Source organism: Protopterus annectens, chromosome 2.part2 (assembly GCF_019279795.1).
Source record: "Protopterus annectens isolate FY-2018-M chromosome 2.part2, PAN1.0, whole genome shotgun sequence".
In the NCBI taxonomy this organism is placed as follows: domain Eukaryota; kingdom Metazoa; phylum Chordata; order Ceratodontiformes; family Protopteridae; genus Protopterus; species Protopterus annectens.
The window spans coordinates 586,580,779-586,596,180 of record NC_056730.1 but is presented as its reverse complement, the minus strand read 5'-3'; the positions used below and the strand labels follow the sequence as shown (position 1 = coordinate 586,596,180).

The 15,402-nt window shown below is 38.3% G+C and overlaps 1 protein-coding gene across 1 annotated transcript in view; it reads left to right on the top strand.

Moving 5' to 3' along the window:
* The window catches only part of LOC122795732 (homeobox protein EMX1), a 96,708-nt gene that overhangs the window by 78,436 nt on the left and 2,870 nt on the right, over positions 1-15,402 (top strand). The gene's annotated exons all lie outside the window — the stretch shown is intronic.

The window sequence follows — 15,402 nt, the reverse complement described above, 5'->3', positions numbered from 1 at the left end:
ATAAATTGGAGAAGAGGCAGATATAAATGAAAAATGGAATGTAGGCACCACTTTACCTAATTATTTTTTCCTACTACTGCAACCATTAGTAGCTTTTGGAAGACAAGAATAAAACTTTCAGTGTCAATTTCAGACTTTTCTTTCATTGTCAGAATGGACTGAGCATTAATTTGCTATAAGATCAGAGCTGTTGTTCATTTATCTTGGTATCTTTGATTCCCACAAATTTTCATTATGTTACTCAGTATGTTAATTACAATATGTAGGGGAAACTAGTTTTATATTTACCGAACAGAATATTTGCTTATATATCCTGTATTAGAGTAGAATACAAATTGTTTTATGGATCCCATATTTTCACATTATTTACTGATTGTGGCTGTTATTCCTACTAGATAGTTTGCTAAGATAAGAACATCAGGTTGGACCAGACTGTTTAAAAGGTCATCGCTGTAATTTTCTGTATTTATATACACATTTCTTCCTAGACAGAATTTAGTAATTTTATTTCATTATTCTTAAAATTCATAGACATTTTTTATCTTACCATCTGCATTCGTGTCACAGGTTCATAGGTTCAAAGGAGATTACTAGGCTAATGGCTTAAGGCCCCTTACAAGCCTAGGTACTATAACCCGATTTTACCCAATATATGGCTTCTGGGGACAAGAAGATGGCATGGATTTCTGCCTGTGGCTTGAGTATCTTACAGATTGCCCCTGTCCATAAGGGACATAGGCACTACCCCAGGTGTGAATTTGTGATTCCCCAACCATTGAGCCAAACTGCATTTGAAGAAGGACATGGAAGGGCTCTGCTTAATGTGCACCGGAAGCCTGCTCCAAAGAAAGGGTAATCTCTGAGACACTTATCTGTCTGTCCAGCATGTTTTGTTTGAGTTGCTGAGTTTAGATCCCTAAATTGGGTAATCCTCAAGCTGTTTGACTTGTGGATGTGTAGCAACTCCATCAGGGCTGGATTGGTGAGTGCCTTGTAGGTATAGATCATCCCTTAATAGTTGGTAGGAGACAAAGTAAAGGGATAGAACTTTTAGTCTATCCACATAGAATGTGTTGTTTACACCTTGTATTTTCTTTGTGAGGCACCTCCGAGGTCGCTCCAGCTCTTGTAAGTGCTTAGCCAAGTATAAGCCAAATGGTGCATTGTACTCAATTATTGGTCTAATGAGGGCTGAGTACAGTGGGAATATAATTTCCTTGGATCTGGATGCCATACCTTTACTTATAAGTTGTACCACATAGAAGGACTTCCTCACCACTGTGGAAACATGGCTGTCAAAGTTCAAGCTACTGTCTATCTGTGTACCTAGATCTTTTACCACTGAGTCTACTCTTAGGGGTGTGCTTTTGAGGTTATAATTTGCAGGGGTATTTGACTTCCCAAAGAGTATTATAATGCATTTTTTGCATTTAGTTTTAGGCCATGGTTCTGGCACCAATCATTTGTCTGATTTATACCCTCCTGAACAATATCTCCATTGTTGGAGGCTTCAATGTTTGCCCCCAGATTTCAATGATTTCATGAATCTGTAAATAAAATGAGTCAAATGATGTTGTAATACAGTTGGCCATGACTCTCCAGTCTACAATGTCATCTAGTTAAAAATAACCAGCTAGACAAAACCATAACATAAAGCCTGAAGGAAATAAACATGATTTGACTCAGCCAATTAGCCTGTTACCTAAACTTGTTAAATAAAATCCACGTCTTACTTAATCCAGAGATTATTTGAGATTATTTTTCTTACTCTTCCAAACAACTAAATCAGTTTTATTTTTTATGAATTTGACGCTAATGCATTTGAAGGGAGGCTATTTCATACAGCCATCTCCATATCTGTGAAAAAATCACGTACTTCCCCTGAGTAGTCTAACAGGTTTGAACTGACATCTTTCTGTACATCTCTATTTTTAAAAGATTGAATACTATGATATTTCCTCCCATAAGACAAAAAACAGACTGACAACTAAATCTATGGACAGACACAGCTAGACACACACAGACACACACACACACACACACACACACATATATATATATATATATATATATATATATATATATATATATATATATATGGTTTACTATCAGATTGAGTCCTGGTCGAACATTGTATAGACGAGCGCATGAGGTGGAAACACAAATGTCGAAGGCAGTAAAATCAATCGAGCGGTTTTACCATGGGTGAGGTAGGTGTACAGTATAATACCCTACTACAAACATCCTCCTACCTCGACCCATGGTAAAACCGTTCGATTGATTTTACTGCCTTCACATTTGTGTTTCGACCTTATGCGTCTATACAACGCTCGACAGTAATCTGATAGTAAACCTATATATATATATATATATATATATATATATATATATATATATATATATATATATATATTAGTTTCTAGCTTTATTCATAATCCCTTATATTTTCTTGGCAAGGACTTCCACACTCTTGGTCACTTGTAAACTGGTCAAAGTTTTAACCAGATGAGTACACTGCCCAGTTATCTTATTTACTAGTGACTGTTTATCATAAGGAAACACAACTGGTATTCTAAGCTTTTTTGAGTTTCAGTTTTTTCAGTAGAGTGTACAGACCACAGATGTATGAAATGTACAACTCTTTCATCTCTTTATTAAGGTGGGTCTTCATTAGGCTGACAAACAATTAAAACTTCCAAGTATATAAACAACAATTCCAAGATCACATACCGAAACTAAGACAATGTCCAACCATGCAGTTAGTATATTTAAGTAAGGAGGCTTGTGGTGAAGCTTTCCATATGGAAGTGCAGGTTAGCTTGCCTTTGCAAAAAAATATTTTTATTTGTTTATAAAATGTCATATGAGGTAAAGTAGCGACACACGGCAGCAACAAGGCAATAAGTTAAACACAGACTGGCAGACAAAACCAATCTGTGTTTAACTTACTGCCTTGTTGCTGCCGTGTGTCGCTACTTTACCTCATATGACATTTTATGGTTTTGGAGTGATTCTGGTACATGTAGCGTTAGTCCTGTGCGGAGTGATATCTGTTGGATTTATTAATATTTTTATTTGTTTAATGCATCCATTTGAAGCTTCAACCAGTCTGATTCATCTGGTTGAAGCTTTAACCATTTCTATGACACAGAGTGTAACAGTTGTAAAATGGTACTGATTTAAATATAATACTTCATTTATGAACTTGCAAATGACAATAAGCTTATTTCTGCTATACCTACACTGAGAAATACTTTCCGCCACAGTAAGCTTTCTGGGCCTGTGTTAACTTTCTCATGCTGTTATTGGAATTCTATTTGTGCTAGAATTATTTGTATACAACCAAATGTTACACTGTCATGCATCAGATAATGATAAGAAGCTGTTTAATACAAAGAATGGCAGCAGATTTAAGGAGAAAACTGTCACGCTTTAATACATTTTTGAAAAACAAAACTTTAATTGTTATTGATTATTTACATAGAAAAATTCTGTTGATACCAACTAGGACTTTTTTCTACCTTCAAATTTTATACAAAGATAAAACATCAATAACAAAAAACACCTTAAGAAGAAGAATAAAAGTGTACTGTCAGAAATTTGGGACAAGTATATTCAAAAACGTGAGAAGGAAAATATTTTTTTTTGTATCACATTTGCTTTAAGTACCATCAGTCTTTGTATATTTAATCTTTTTACTTCAGATTAATATTTAGTATTATTTTTCCATTTTCTGGCAATTTCCTCCTTTCCTGCCAATATAACTAGATTTAAAAAATATTTAATGCAACAAGTCTTCGCCTGATACCTCTATAGCTATGATTAAAACAAGTTTTGAGTTCATTTTTTACTTCCTCATTTCATATTGTATTAATTCTGTCTCAGAACTCTACCTTTGAACATTCCCAAAAGAAATGCTTCATTCCCTTAGACCCCCCCCCCCCCGAGCTCAAACCTCCAGCATCTTGACCTAATTCCTAGAAACATCTTAACAAGTCTTAATGGGGTGTATCCCAAACAGAACCAAGATGCTATCCTCCAAAAAAGAAGCCAATCTGGTGGTCCCCTGTCATAAACAAACTCTACAACAGAAGGAAGAAACTGTTGAAAAAGAGTAAAATCCCATGAGTGGAGAAGCTCCCTGGTCAGCCTCAGTAAGAAGCTGAGATCCCTTATAAGATCCTCCAAAGCTAGCTACGAAAACAAAATTGCCACTGATTCTAAGGGCAACAACAAAGCATTCTATATCTATGTCAAGAATCTCAATGGCAACACCCAGATCTGCTCTGTGTTACAGCACAACGGCATGAAAATTACAGGACCAACTGATATTGCCAACATCCTGGCAGATAGGTTCAGTGCTAACTTTACCCCCCCCTCTCACCCCCTAAAGGGCCCATATCTATACAGGAAGAATGCAGAGTCCCTGTAATCACATATATGCAGGTAAAAGCTGCACTCTCTAAAACCAAAAACACAGCATCCATGGGACCAGACAACATCCCAGGCTGCATTTTACATGAACTTCAGAAAGAACTGGCTCCTCACCTAAGCACCAAGTTCAGTCATAGCCTCACTTCAAGCTTTGTGCCCACTGAATGGTGCACAGCAACAGTTATCCCACTCCACAAAGGGGGAGCCACCACTGATCCTGTGAACTATCGCCCTATTAGCCTGATGAGCCTGGTCTGAAAGGCCATGGATCGTATCATCATGGAACTCATAAACAAAGACATTGGTAACCTCCAAACTCTGGACCCCACCCAGTTCGGGTTTGTGAAAGGCAGATCATGCCTTCTGAACCTGATCAACTTCTTTGAGGCAGTCACCAAAGCCGTAGACGAGGGTAAGGTGGTTCACACAGCCTATCTTGACCTTGCCAAGGCTGTCGACACCATCCCCCATTCTGGAATTATAGCTAAATTCACTAAACTAGGTATAAATCCCTACGTCACAAGATAGGTTGCCAACTGGCTGACTGACAGAATCCACACTGTAAAAGCTGCAGACTCCAAATCTGACTTCAAATCAGTGACAAGTGGAGTACCACAGGGTTCAGTCCTGGGACCTCTCCTGTTTGGCATCTGCTTCTCTAAAGTGCAGGCTAACACAGAAGGTCTCTGACTAGCGAAGTTTGCAGATGACTGCAAACTAGGAGCCATAGTCGAGTCCCCAAATGATGTGGACATCCTACAGAAGGGCCTCACTGAGACAGATGCCTGGTGTCAGAGGCATGGCCTCAAGTTCAACGCCAAAAAGTGCATTGTCATCCCCTTTGGTAAACACTCTGTACCCATGAACTACCACATAAACGGCAGTCAACGTAACACCGAATGTGTGTTAAGAGACCTTAGGACCCAGGTGGACAGTAGTCTCTCCTTTGATATTCACATCGCCATAGTAGTCAGGAAATCCTTCTATGTGGCACACCTCATCACAAAAGGGTTCTCATCCAGGAAAAAAGAGGTCATTGTTCTCCTCTACTCGGCACTCATTAGACCCATTATAGAGTACAATGCCCTTTTGGAATGTACCTCACAAGACATCTGCAGCAGCTGGAAAGGGCACAGACGTACCTCACAAAGAGGATTACTGGCCTCAAACAGATGCCCTACACTGACCGTCTCAAAAAACTCCAGCTTTACTCTGTAGCATATCTCCTACTCAGAGAAGATCTCTGCCTAACATGTAAAGCTATGTTAAACCCAGAGCTGTTGGACATGCTACACCTAAAAAAATCCCAATCCCTCCAAGCTACATGCTCTAGGGACCTAAACCTTGTCACCACAATAAACAGGACATGCAGGAGGGATAGATTCCTGTCCCAGAGACTTCCTATACTCTGGAACAAGCTACCCATCTATGTCAAGCAAAGTTCCTCATTAGCACTCTTCAAGAAAAATCTTGATAAGTGGATGGGAAATAGGAAATACACCCTGGAGATCATTTTTGTGGCTCTACTCAACAGGGGCACAGGAAATTAACTTTCTTGGGTGACGTAAGCCAGGAAGCCTTGTTGGCTAGGCTTACTTAGGCCTTTGGGCCGATAGCCTAGTACATAACTATGAACCTATAAAATATTTTGAAAGTTATTACCAAATGAAAAACTTAAGTTGCCAATACTTGGTTGCATTTCTCAGCTGTGAATATTATTCTACAAATCCATAGGCACTATAGAACAGTTAGTCAAGCACTGTTTATAAAACAAGTGTAGGTGAAGTCCTTAACTGAAAAACACTAGAACTGCATGCTTTAATGAATACAACAATGTACAAATAATGTCTTCATTGAAATGTTACTCAGAAATTAAGCCTTTCAGTTATAAGGAATAAATATAGATAGCTTCTGGCTAAAGTCGTATTATCTTCTATAAATGAAGACGGCAAGGTTCTTGCGAGAAGTCATGTCAAGTACACAGCCATTGCTATGAATAGTTTAGAGATTGCCCAAAGTTTATTATCAGAATGTTCTAGATAGATGTCTAAGCTATCCAGACTCATGGCACATGCTGTTTTTCTTTTGGGGGGGGGGCTTAATTGTAAGTCAGTATAACTGCTTTAAAATAGGCAGGGTATCTTCTATGGGTGGTGATTCGGAGAGTGACATGACCTTAGAATTTTGTTCTTCTTCTTCACAGTTCATAGACCCCCAAGCTAATCCTATAGATAAAGTGTTACTGCTTTAGTTTTTCTTGTCTCAGATGCATGACCTGGGAACTTTATGTTCTCTTGCATGGGTTAGTGTTTAATCTATAGTTTAAACAGTGTGTACAAGTATTAGACCAGGGTCCAAAGACAGACTGAAAATGTTATATCTTTTTCCACATTAACAAGTAGTATGGACATGAAAGACAAGTTGGAGGTTGGCATAATGTTTAAAGTGTTCTCACAGACAGAAGGTACAGTGTTTGATTCTCACCTTAGGATGCATGGCTAGGTTTAAAAAGCCCCCCTGGATGTTCAATAAAGTGCCAGACAGCAAAAATGATGTTTCATGTGGAACATGAAAAATTTCCGGGAATGTAATGACTGACAGGTTAGGATCATACTGCCTACTTTTAACTTTGGACTAGAAGGATGAATCCTACGTGATGTCAGATGTAAGACAGATGTTACTAGGGTTTGTGTTTGTATTACTGAAAATTTAAGTTACATAAATGTCAAGACTCATTTAGATAATAGAATACATATTGTGAATCATATTTGTTGTAGAAAACGCTTTACTTTCCTACAGACAGTGACAAATTAATTCTTTGTCAGACTTCTATAACCTACAAATGATGACTTTAATTGCTGCTGTGACATCCTCTAAAGACTTTTGTATTTCATGAAACTTTTTCCACAATGCTCAGGGATCTTCCCTTTGAAATTTTGTATATTCATTGGTTTAAGAAAGTTGCTTTGCAGTTAACATTTATCAGTCCAGTTTGAGTCATGAACAAAAAAATCAGAAAGAAAATCGCTGATTATTTATTTATTTTTTGGGCTTTGCAGTTTATTCCAAGTTTAATTGGACTAATTTTTGGACTATTTGAGCCATTTTCATGAGGGTTCTCTGTTTGTTTTTACAATGTCCCAGAGTTTTGCAGCATCAGAGATTGTTATATCAGTTAAGGGGTGCAGTAAGTTTTTACAGACTCTTTGCTGTCATATAAAATGTTGTTGACTGTTGCCTGCTTGATTAACTGGGCTTAACCATTCAGATGAGAAAACAACTCACTTTAATAAAACATATCTGAAATTTTGATGTAATACTAGATGAATCTAGTACAGACTAGTCATCTCATGCATTTTGCTAGAGTGTAGTCAATCTGTAGGCATTGCTATCATATCATAGATAAATTAAAAGCCTGGCTTCCTCCAAATATCGCCTAAACTATATTGCAGCATCATTCTCAGTGATTGAGTCCATGAATGCTGTTTGAAAGGGATTTCATTCACGGTTTATAACACAGCGAAGAGAGATGAGATTACAGATGATGTCCAGTAACACTGGAGAGTAGGGGCCACCAGTTGACCACTGACCATTAGATTATCATAATATGAAATATTTTGTAAAGGACATTTACAAAACAGAGGTTACATATTTCATAGAAATTGGTTGAAATGTGCTGTGAGTAAGATAAAAAGAAATGTTTTTCATAAAACATAGACCATGAAATCAAGAAACTGAAAGAATACATATATATATATATATCTATATATATATATATATATATATATATATATATATATATATATATATATAAACACTTGAAAGAGAAGCAAAGAGACTTAATTTCAGAGTGTTACTGAATATATTAAATCTTTCTTCACATAAATATATAAGCCTATACAAGTGGAAGCTGCAGAAATTTCACAAAAGTGCATCCAACGCAAGTGTTTGCATAGACTTCAGAGTGGACAGTTGGCAAGGGCCATGTGGAAGAAGCTGTGAGGGATGCAGTCATAAATCCAGTTTAATTTTAAGGAAACGAGAAGAAATTGGAGAGGTACACTTATAGTGAATACATCATCATCTAATGCTTATCCCCCATACCTGGCCACAACTTCAAAGTAGACTGATTTTACCCCGGAAAACTGGAAGGATGGGAAGTACTTACTCGGTTTTATGTAGAAGCAGCAACACGACAGAAATGGGCTAGAGTCATATACTGACCAGTTTAACTTCAGCTATAAAAATGACTGAAAGTTAATGTAAGTAAATGCAATGTTGTCAGACTGTCTTCATGTATTCATTCGCAGAAACAAATATTATAATATTATAACAGAGGATGCCGTATAAAGTTAGACTATTGTTCGCACAGCACAACCAATGACTTACATGAAGCAGGGAGTTTAATGTCACTCATTTGTATTTGTACTGTCCATTTGATGCTGTCATGAGTAATAGGATGAAACTAAAGAGAAGATTGCCATAATCAAAGGCAAAGGGTATTGTCAAAACCTGAGCATGGGGAAGTAAACAGTGTTTAGCCTTAAAAATGGTCATCCTGTAGTGATACAAATGCAAACAGTAACGTATCACAGTTATAGATAATGGAGCATATTTTCTTAAAGGTTCTTGCTCAGGGGACTTCGATGGAAGTTTTTTTTTAACATTATCCTTGGTGAAATGGAAATATCTGAAGGGGGTGGTCAGTACATTCAAATATTTATCCATTTTAGAAATGGCCTAAACCTATACAAATTAATATTTATTGCAGAAGTGCATATTCCCTTAAAATGGAAGAAGTCAAAAGGGGTACAAAAGTCAGTAACCTCAAGAAAGACTTTAGGCTGTCACATCTATGAACTAAGATAGATCAAGCTCTTGAACAATCAGTAGACAGTCTGCAAAATAAGGAGGTACATCAAAAAGGATGTTAGTGTCAGAAGAATTGAGATTAGGTTAAAATGCCTCTCATTTGTTGAGACCAAGCTTCTTTAATCCTTCTTTATCCTTTGTATATGGATAGGAGTAAAAGCAATTACTAAGTCACCAAAGATGAAAACAGTATGAAGAGAGAAAGAAAGAGAGAGAGAGAGTGAGAAATGTATGAAAGGAAAGATAGGGTGCAGAAAGACACTGTTAATAATGGATTAGTTTATTATTATTTTAAGGGAAGTACATATGGGCTGCAATGTCTGATGAAACCAGATAAGCAAGGATGAGATAGCAAATCTTACAAAGTAATTATTTTGTACTAGTGGTTTATGTCTGGGATCCATAGTAGGCCACCGTGTGTGTGATAATATCAGAATTTGAGCTGCAACCTTTAAGCCTTCTTCAACAAAGGAAATAGTCAAAATCATTGAGCAGCTGAAATCTCTTTCAAGATTCTGATATTTGTGAATAGTTTTTACTTATTTCAACTCATTGTTATTTGCTTGTTGACTCGGGGATTTACGGTGCCCATGGATTTGCAATACAGTGCATTTTCTTATCTTAGTGCTTACATGTCATATTGTGAGTTTATAAAATATGATCCCATATTTCTTAGCATTTATCTTATTGTTTTTATGATCCTCCATTGAAGTTCCATTATTCTGCACATTCTTAATGGTGTTCCACAGCAGTAAGTGTGAAAGAAATCATAACTCAGGAGAAGGCGAAGCACGGCGATTAAATGAAAACTTTGTTTTCATGCATATTTCATTCCCAAACAAGAAATAAGTGAACAATTACATCTGAGGATACTACTAATCTTCAGCCATGTTCTCATAATATATATTTGTTGCTTCCAATATAGTTTGTCAATGTGCATTTCCTCGTTACGCCAGATGTTGAACACTGCTGCTCGAACTTGATATTTCTTGCAAGAGAAGTTCCCTAACATGCAGGATTCTGAAACGGGGTGTATGGAAGGAGGCTTTCCCTTGTTCTGCTTAGGCACACCTGTTGATTTTGAGAGGCGTGCACAGCAAGGTCACTGCTTCTGTCTTCAAGAACAGCCATGAGGAGTGGGTGGTATTCAAACCCAGGCCATCATATCTGCAGGTGGTAATGCATCCTCTCTCATATACAGGAGAAGAGGAGAATCAGAGTTTTCATGTGTGGCCAGTATGTGTAGGATAACTGCACAATACTGGAATCAGATATTGCCTTACCTCTCACCTGTTCATGATAGTCAGAGATGTCCCTAAGTTTGGCTCACAGCATTTCTGTTTTATTCCTAACCCCTCCTAAAACTGCTGATCTAAGTAGAAAAGGTCATAGACTGCACTTAAAAATAAATAAACATATAACTCTGGGCAAAACTGCAATCCAAATTGTAGCTTGCTACAGATTCCCCCACCATGCCCCAGGATTCCCACTCCTCTTTTCTTGATGTACTGGAAAATATTAGGGTTCATCCAAACACCCTAATAATGGGCGACTTCAACTACCCCACCATTAACTGCAAAAACTACTTGTGTACCAACTCCTTAGCTAAACGCTTTCTGGAATTCATAAACTCCAATGCCCTAGATCAACTTATCCTCTCCTCCACCAGGGGCAACAATGCAACAATATCCTAGACCTAGTCATTACCAACATGAGTGACCAGTGTTCGACACCTGAAGTCAACTCCTCGTTGGTCCGATCCGACCATAAGGTTATCACCATTGATATCCACATCCTGCCGCCACCCCCCATTAAGGAAACCACAGTAAAAAAATTCTCCAAAGCCAACTTCATGCTTCTTAAGACAGACGTGGTGAACTTCATGACACCCATGCAGATGGACAATACAGTTACAACTGCTGAATCCTACACAAATGCACTCTATAAGCACTTACACGAGTGCATGGATCATGCTATCCCAAATAGAACCAAGACACTATCCTCCAAAAAAAGGAAGCCAATCTGGTGGTCCCCTGCCATAAACAAACTGTACAACAGAAGGAAGAGACTGTTGCAAAAGAGAGTAAAATCCCATGAGTGGAGGAGCTTCCTGGTCAGCCTCAGTAAGAAGCTGAGATCCCTTATAAGATCCTCCAAAGCTAGCTACAAAAACAAAATCACCACTAAATCCAAGGACAACCACAAAGCATTCTATAGCTATGTCAAGAATCTAGATGGCAACACCCAGATCTGCTCTGTGTTACAGCACAAAGGCACGTAAATTACAGAACCAACTGATATTGCCAACATCCTGGCAGATCGGTTCAGTGCTAACTTTACCCCCCTCTCACCCCCTAAAGGGCCCATATCTATACAGGAAGAATGCAGAGTCCCTGTAATCACAACTAAGCAGGTAAAACTGCACTCTCTAAAGCCAAAAACACAGCATCCATGGGACCGGACAACATCCCAGGCTGTGTTTTACACGAACTTCAGAATGAACTGGCTCCCCACTTAAGCACCATGTTCAATAATAGCCTCGCATCCGGCTTTATGCCCACTGAATGGTGCACAGCAACAGTTATCCCACTCCACAAAAGGGGAGCCACCACTGATCCCGGGAACTATCGACTTATTAGCCTGACAAGCCTGGTCTGCAATGCCATGGAACGTATCATCATGGATCTCATAAACAAAGACATTGGTAACCTCCAAACTCTGGATCCCACCCAGTTCAGGTTTGTGAAAGGCAGATCATGCCTCCTGAACCTGATCCACTTCTTTGAGGCAGTCACCAAAGCCATGGATGAGGGTAAGGTGGTTCACACAGCCTATCTTGACCTCTCCAAGGCTTTCGACACCATCCCCTATTTTGGAATTATAGCTAAACTCACTAAACTAGGTATAAATCCCTACATCACAAGATGGGTTGCCAACTGGCTCACTGACAGAACCCACACTGTAAAAGTTGCAGACTCCAAATCTGACCTCAAGGCAGTGACAAGTGGAGTGACACAGGGTTCCATCCTGGGACCTCTCCTGCTTGGTATCTATTTCTCTGAAGTACAGGCTAACACAGAAGGCCTCTGGCTGATGAAGTTCGCAGATGACTGCAAACTAGGAGCCATAGTCAAGTCCCCAAATGATGTGGACATCCTACAGATGGGCCTCACTGAGACAGATGCCTGGTGTCAGAGCCATGGCCTCAAGCTTAATGCCAAAAAGTGCAGTGTCATCCCCTTTGGTAAATACTCTGTACCCATGAACTACCACATAGACAGCAATCTACTTAACACCGAATGCGTGATAAGAGACCTTGGGACCCAGGTGGACAGTAGTCTCTCCTTTGATAGTCACATCGTCACAGTAGTCAGGAAGTCCTTCTACGTGGCACACCTCATCATAAAAGGGTTCTCATCCAGGAAAAAAGAGGTCATTGTTCCCCTCTACTCTTCACTCATTAGACCCATTATAGAGTACAACACCCCTTTTGGAATGCACCTCACAAGACATCTGCAGCTGCTGGAAAGGCCACAGAAGTACCTCACAAAGAGGATTACTGGCCTCAAACAAATGCCCTACACCGACTGCCTCAAAAAACTCCAGCTTTACTCTGTAGCATATCGCCTACTCCGAGATGATCTCTGCCTAACATATAAAGCTATGTCAAACCCAGAGCTGTTGGACATGCTACACCTAAAGAAATCCCAATCACTCCAAGCTACATGCTCTAGGGACCTAAACCTTGTCACCACAATAAGCAGGACATGCTGGAGGGATAGATTCCTGTCCCAGAGACTTCCTATACTCTGGAACAAGCTACCCATCTATGTCAAGCAAAGATCTTCATTAGCACTCTTCAAGAAAAATCTTGATGAGTGGATGGGAAATAGGAAATACACCCCGGGGATCACTTCTGTGTCTCTGCTGGACAGTGGCACAGGAAAATAACTTTCTTGGGTGGCGTAAGCTATGGTACCTTGCTGGCTAGGCTTACATAGGCCCTTGGGCCGATAGCCTAGTACCTACCTATGAACCTATGAACCTATAAATAAATAGGTAATTAATAATGGCAATAATTAGAGTTATAGACTTCTTTTACTACAGAAAATGTTAGTGAATTCACATGCTGTTTTTCTGTCAAAATTAATAGCACTAATATTTTAAAAAATGTTTCCTGAGTGTTCATGAGTCATATGGATTTCTCCCTAATGCTGATGGTAATAGACTGAGAGCCATGTATGACAGCAGGAATCAATATCTGGGTGTGTCTGCTCTTTACCTTGTAGTGTTCTGAAAATACACGCTGGTCAAAACCTGCTCTTCTATCAACACTTCAGGTGATTTATGACATGATTTAAAGAGGGTAGTACCTGCACTTGTATGCAGAAACATCAAACCCTGACTCTGAAGCTTAAAATGTTCAGGTTTTACAAGTCTGTATTCTTTTACTTGTCTGCAAGGAAGTTCTTCAATAATTTATGGCTTCCTGTATTCACCCAGCCCTTACTCTTTGTATAACCTTTTCTGTTTTTGTTTCCTCTATTTGAATAGGAACTTAAAGTGTGAGACACATACCTTAGCATTGTACCCTATCACTGCCTCACTTCGTCTGATCAGTGGATACTACAGACTTCCATGCAAACAATTTTAGACTGCTCTTAAGGCAGGTCTTATATTGCGTTTAAACCTTCCTTTATGGCATTGCTGGATTAGCTAGGTATGGCTAATGGGGGCGAGAGAAGTTTGTGAAATTTCGGATGCATCAAAACAAAAAACTGACATATTGCATACAGATGATACTGTATTTTAAATAGCTCTGGACTTTATCCCTGTGTTTAGCTTTATGTAGCAATCTTTATAAATGTTTTAAGACTGTACAATGGATAGTATATTACCTTAAGTGCACACATGTAAGTGATCTGCTAATGGTGTGGTGAACCATGGAATACTACATGTAAATGGATGGCTGAATCTCAAATGAATATAAGTAGCATGGGAACAGATATACAGTCTGATACATGACTAAACATAAGAGAATGAATGTCAAAAAAGTGTATGAGCACAAGTTGCAGAAATTTGTGAAAAAACACAGAAAGAAGGAGAAAAATGAAACCACTTTCTGGGAAGAAAACACTAGTGTGTGTGCCATTTTTCAGTTCTAGGCATACATTTTTTATTGGTTTATTTTACAGAATCCTTTTTACATTACATTTAGTCACCAGCCAACAATGGAAGGTTTAACAAATTGTACATTACAAATTTTATAACCATTAAGTAGGTGTTTGTTAATTTTGTATTTTTCATATCATATGAACAGTCATGTTTAACTTTATACTGCTCCAGGATTTCAATGAGAGTCATGATGAAAAGCAGGCACAATGCAATGCTTATCTTCCAGTAGTACATTGCAGATTTATTACCATAGGCAGTTCTATTAGCGATGTGCAGGGTGGTGGCTTAAAATAAAAAAGAAAAACTTACCCCAGATTGAAGTATGCTAAATTATAAGGGCCCAGCATGCTACGAAACAATTACCATTATTTATTTCTGAGTTGCAATGATTTTCATTCCGTTGAGTGAAATGGATCGTGTATTTTGAAAAACAACATTATGATTGTCACAAAATTTTGAAATTGTTTTTGCATTGCACCAGAATGAGCTATAAGGGTTATATTTTAATGATAAACAAAAACTGGATAAAAGAACAAAAACAAACTAATAACCAACTTATTAAAGTGGAAAAAGCAGCAAGAAACTTGGAACCACGGACACCACTTTAATCTGCAAAATAACACAGTCAAAGGCAGTTAAGTGCTTACATCCTTGATGGGACTTCTTCAGAACTGCCACTGCTTATTCACAATTCAGTTATATACATTTATTTATTTATTTAGTTATTAATGTACTTGCTTATCTATTTACTTATTTTTAAATAGTTTTTTTTATTGTGGCTTGCCCTGTTATTTTTATAAGTATTTAATTATGTTTGAGATACTATATGTAGTGTTAATAGCACTTTCTTAGCAGTTTCTATTAATATTAAACTGGGGGGGGTTATAATAAGGTCATGTGACTTGCTGAAATGTATATAAC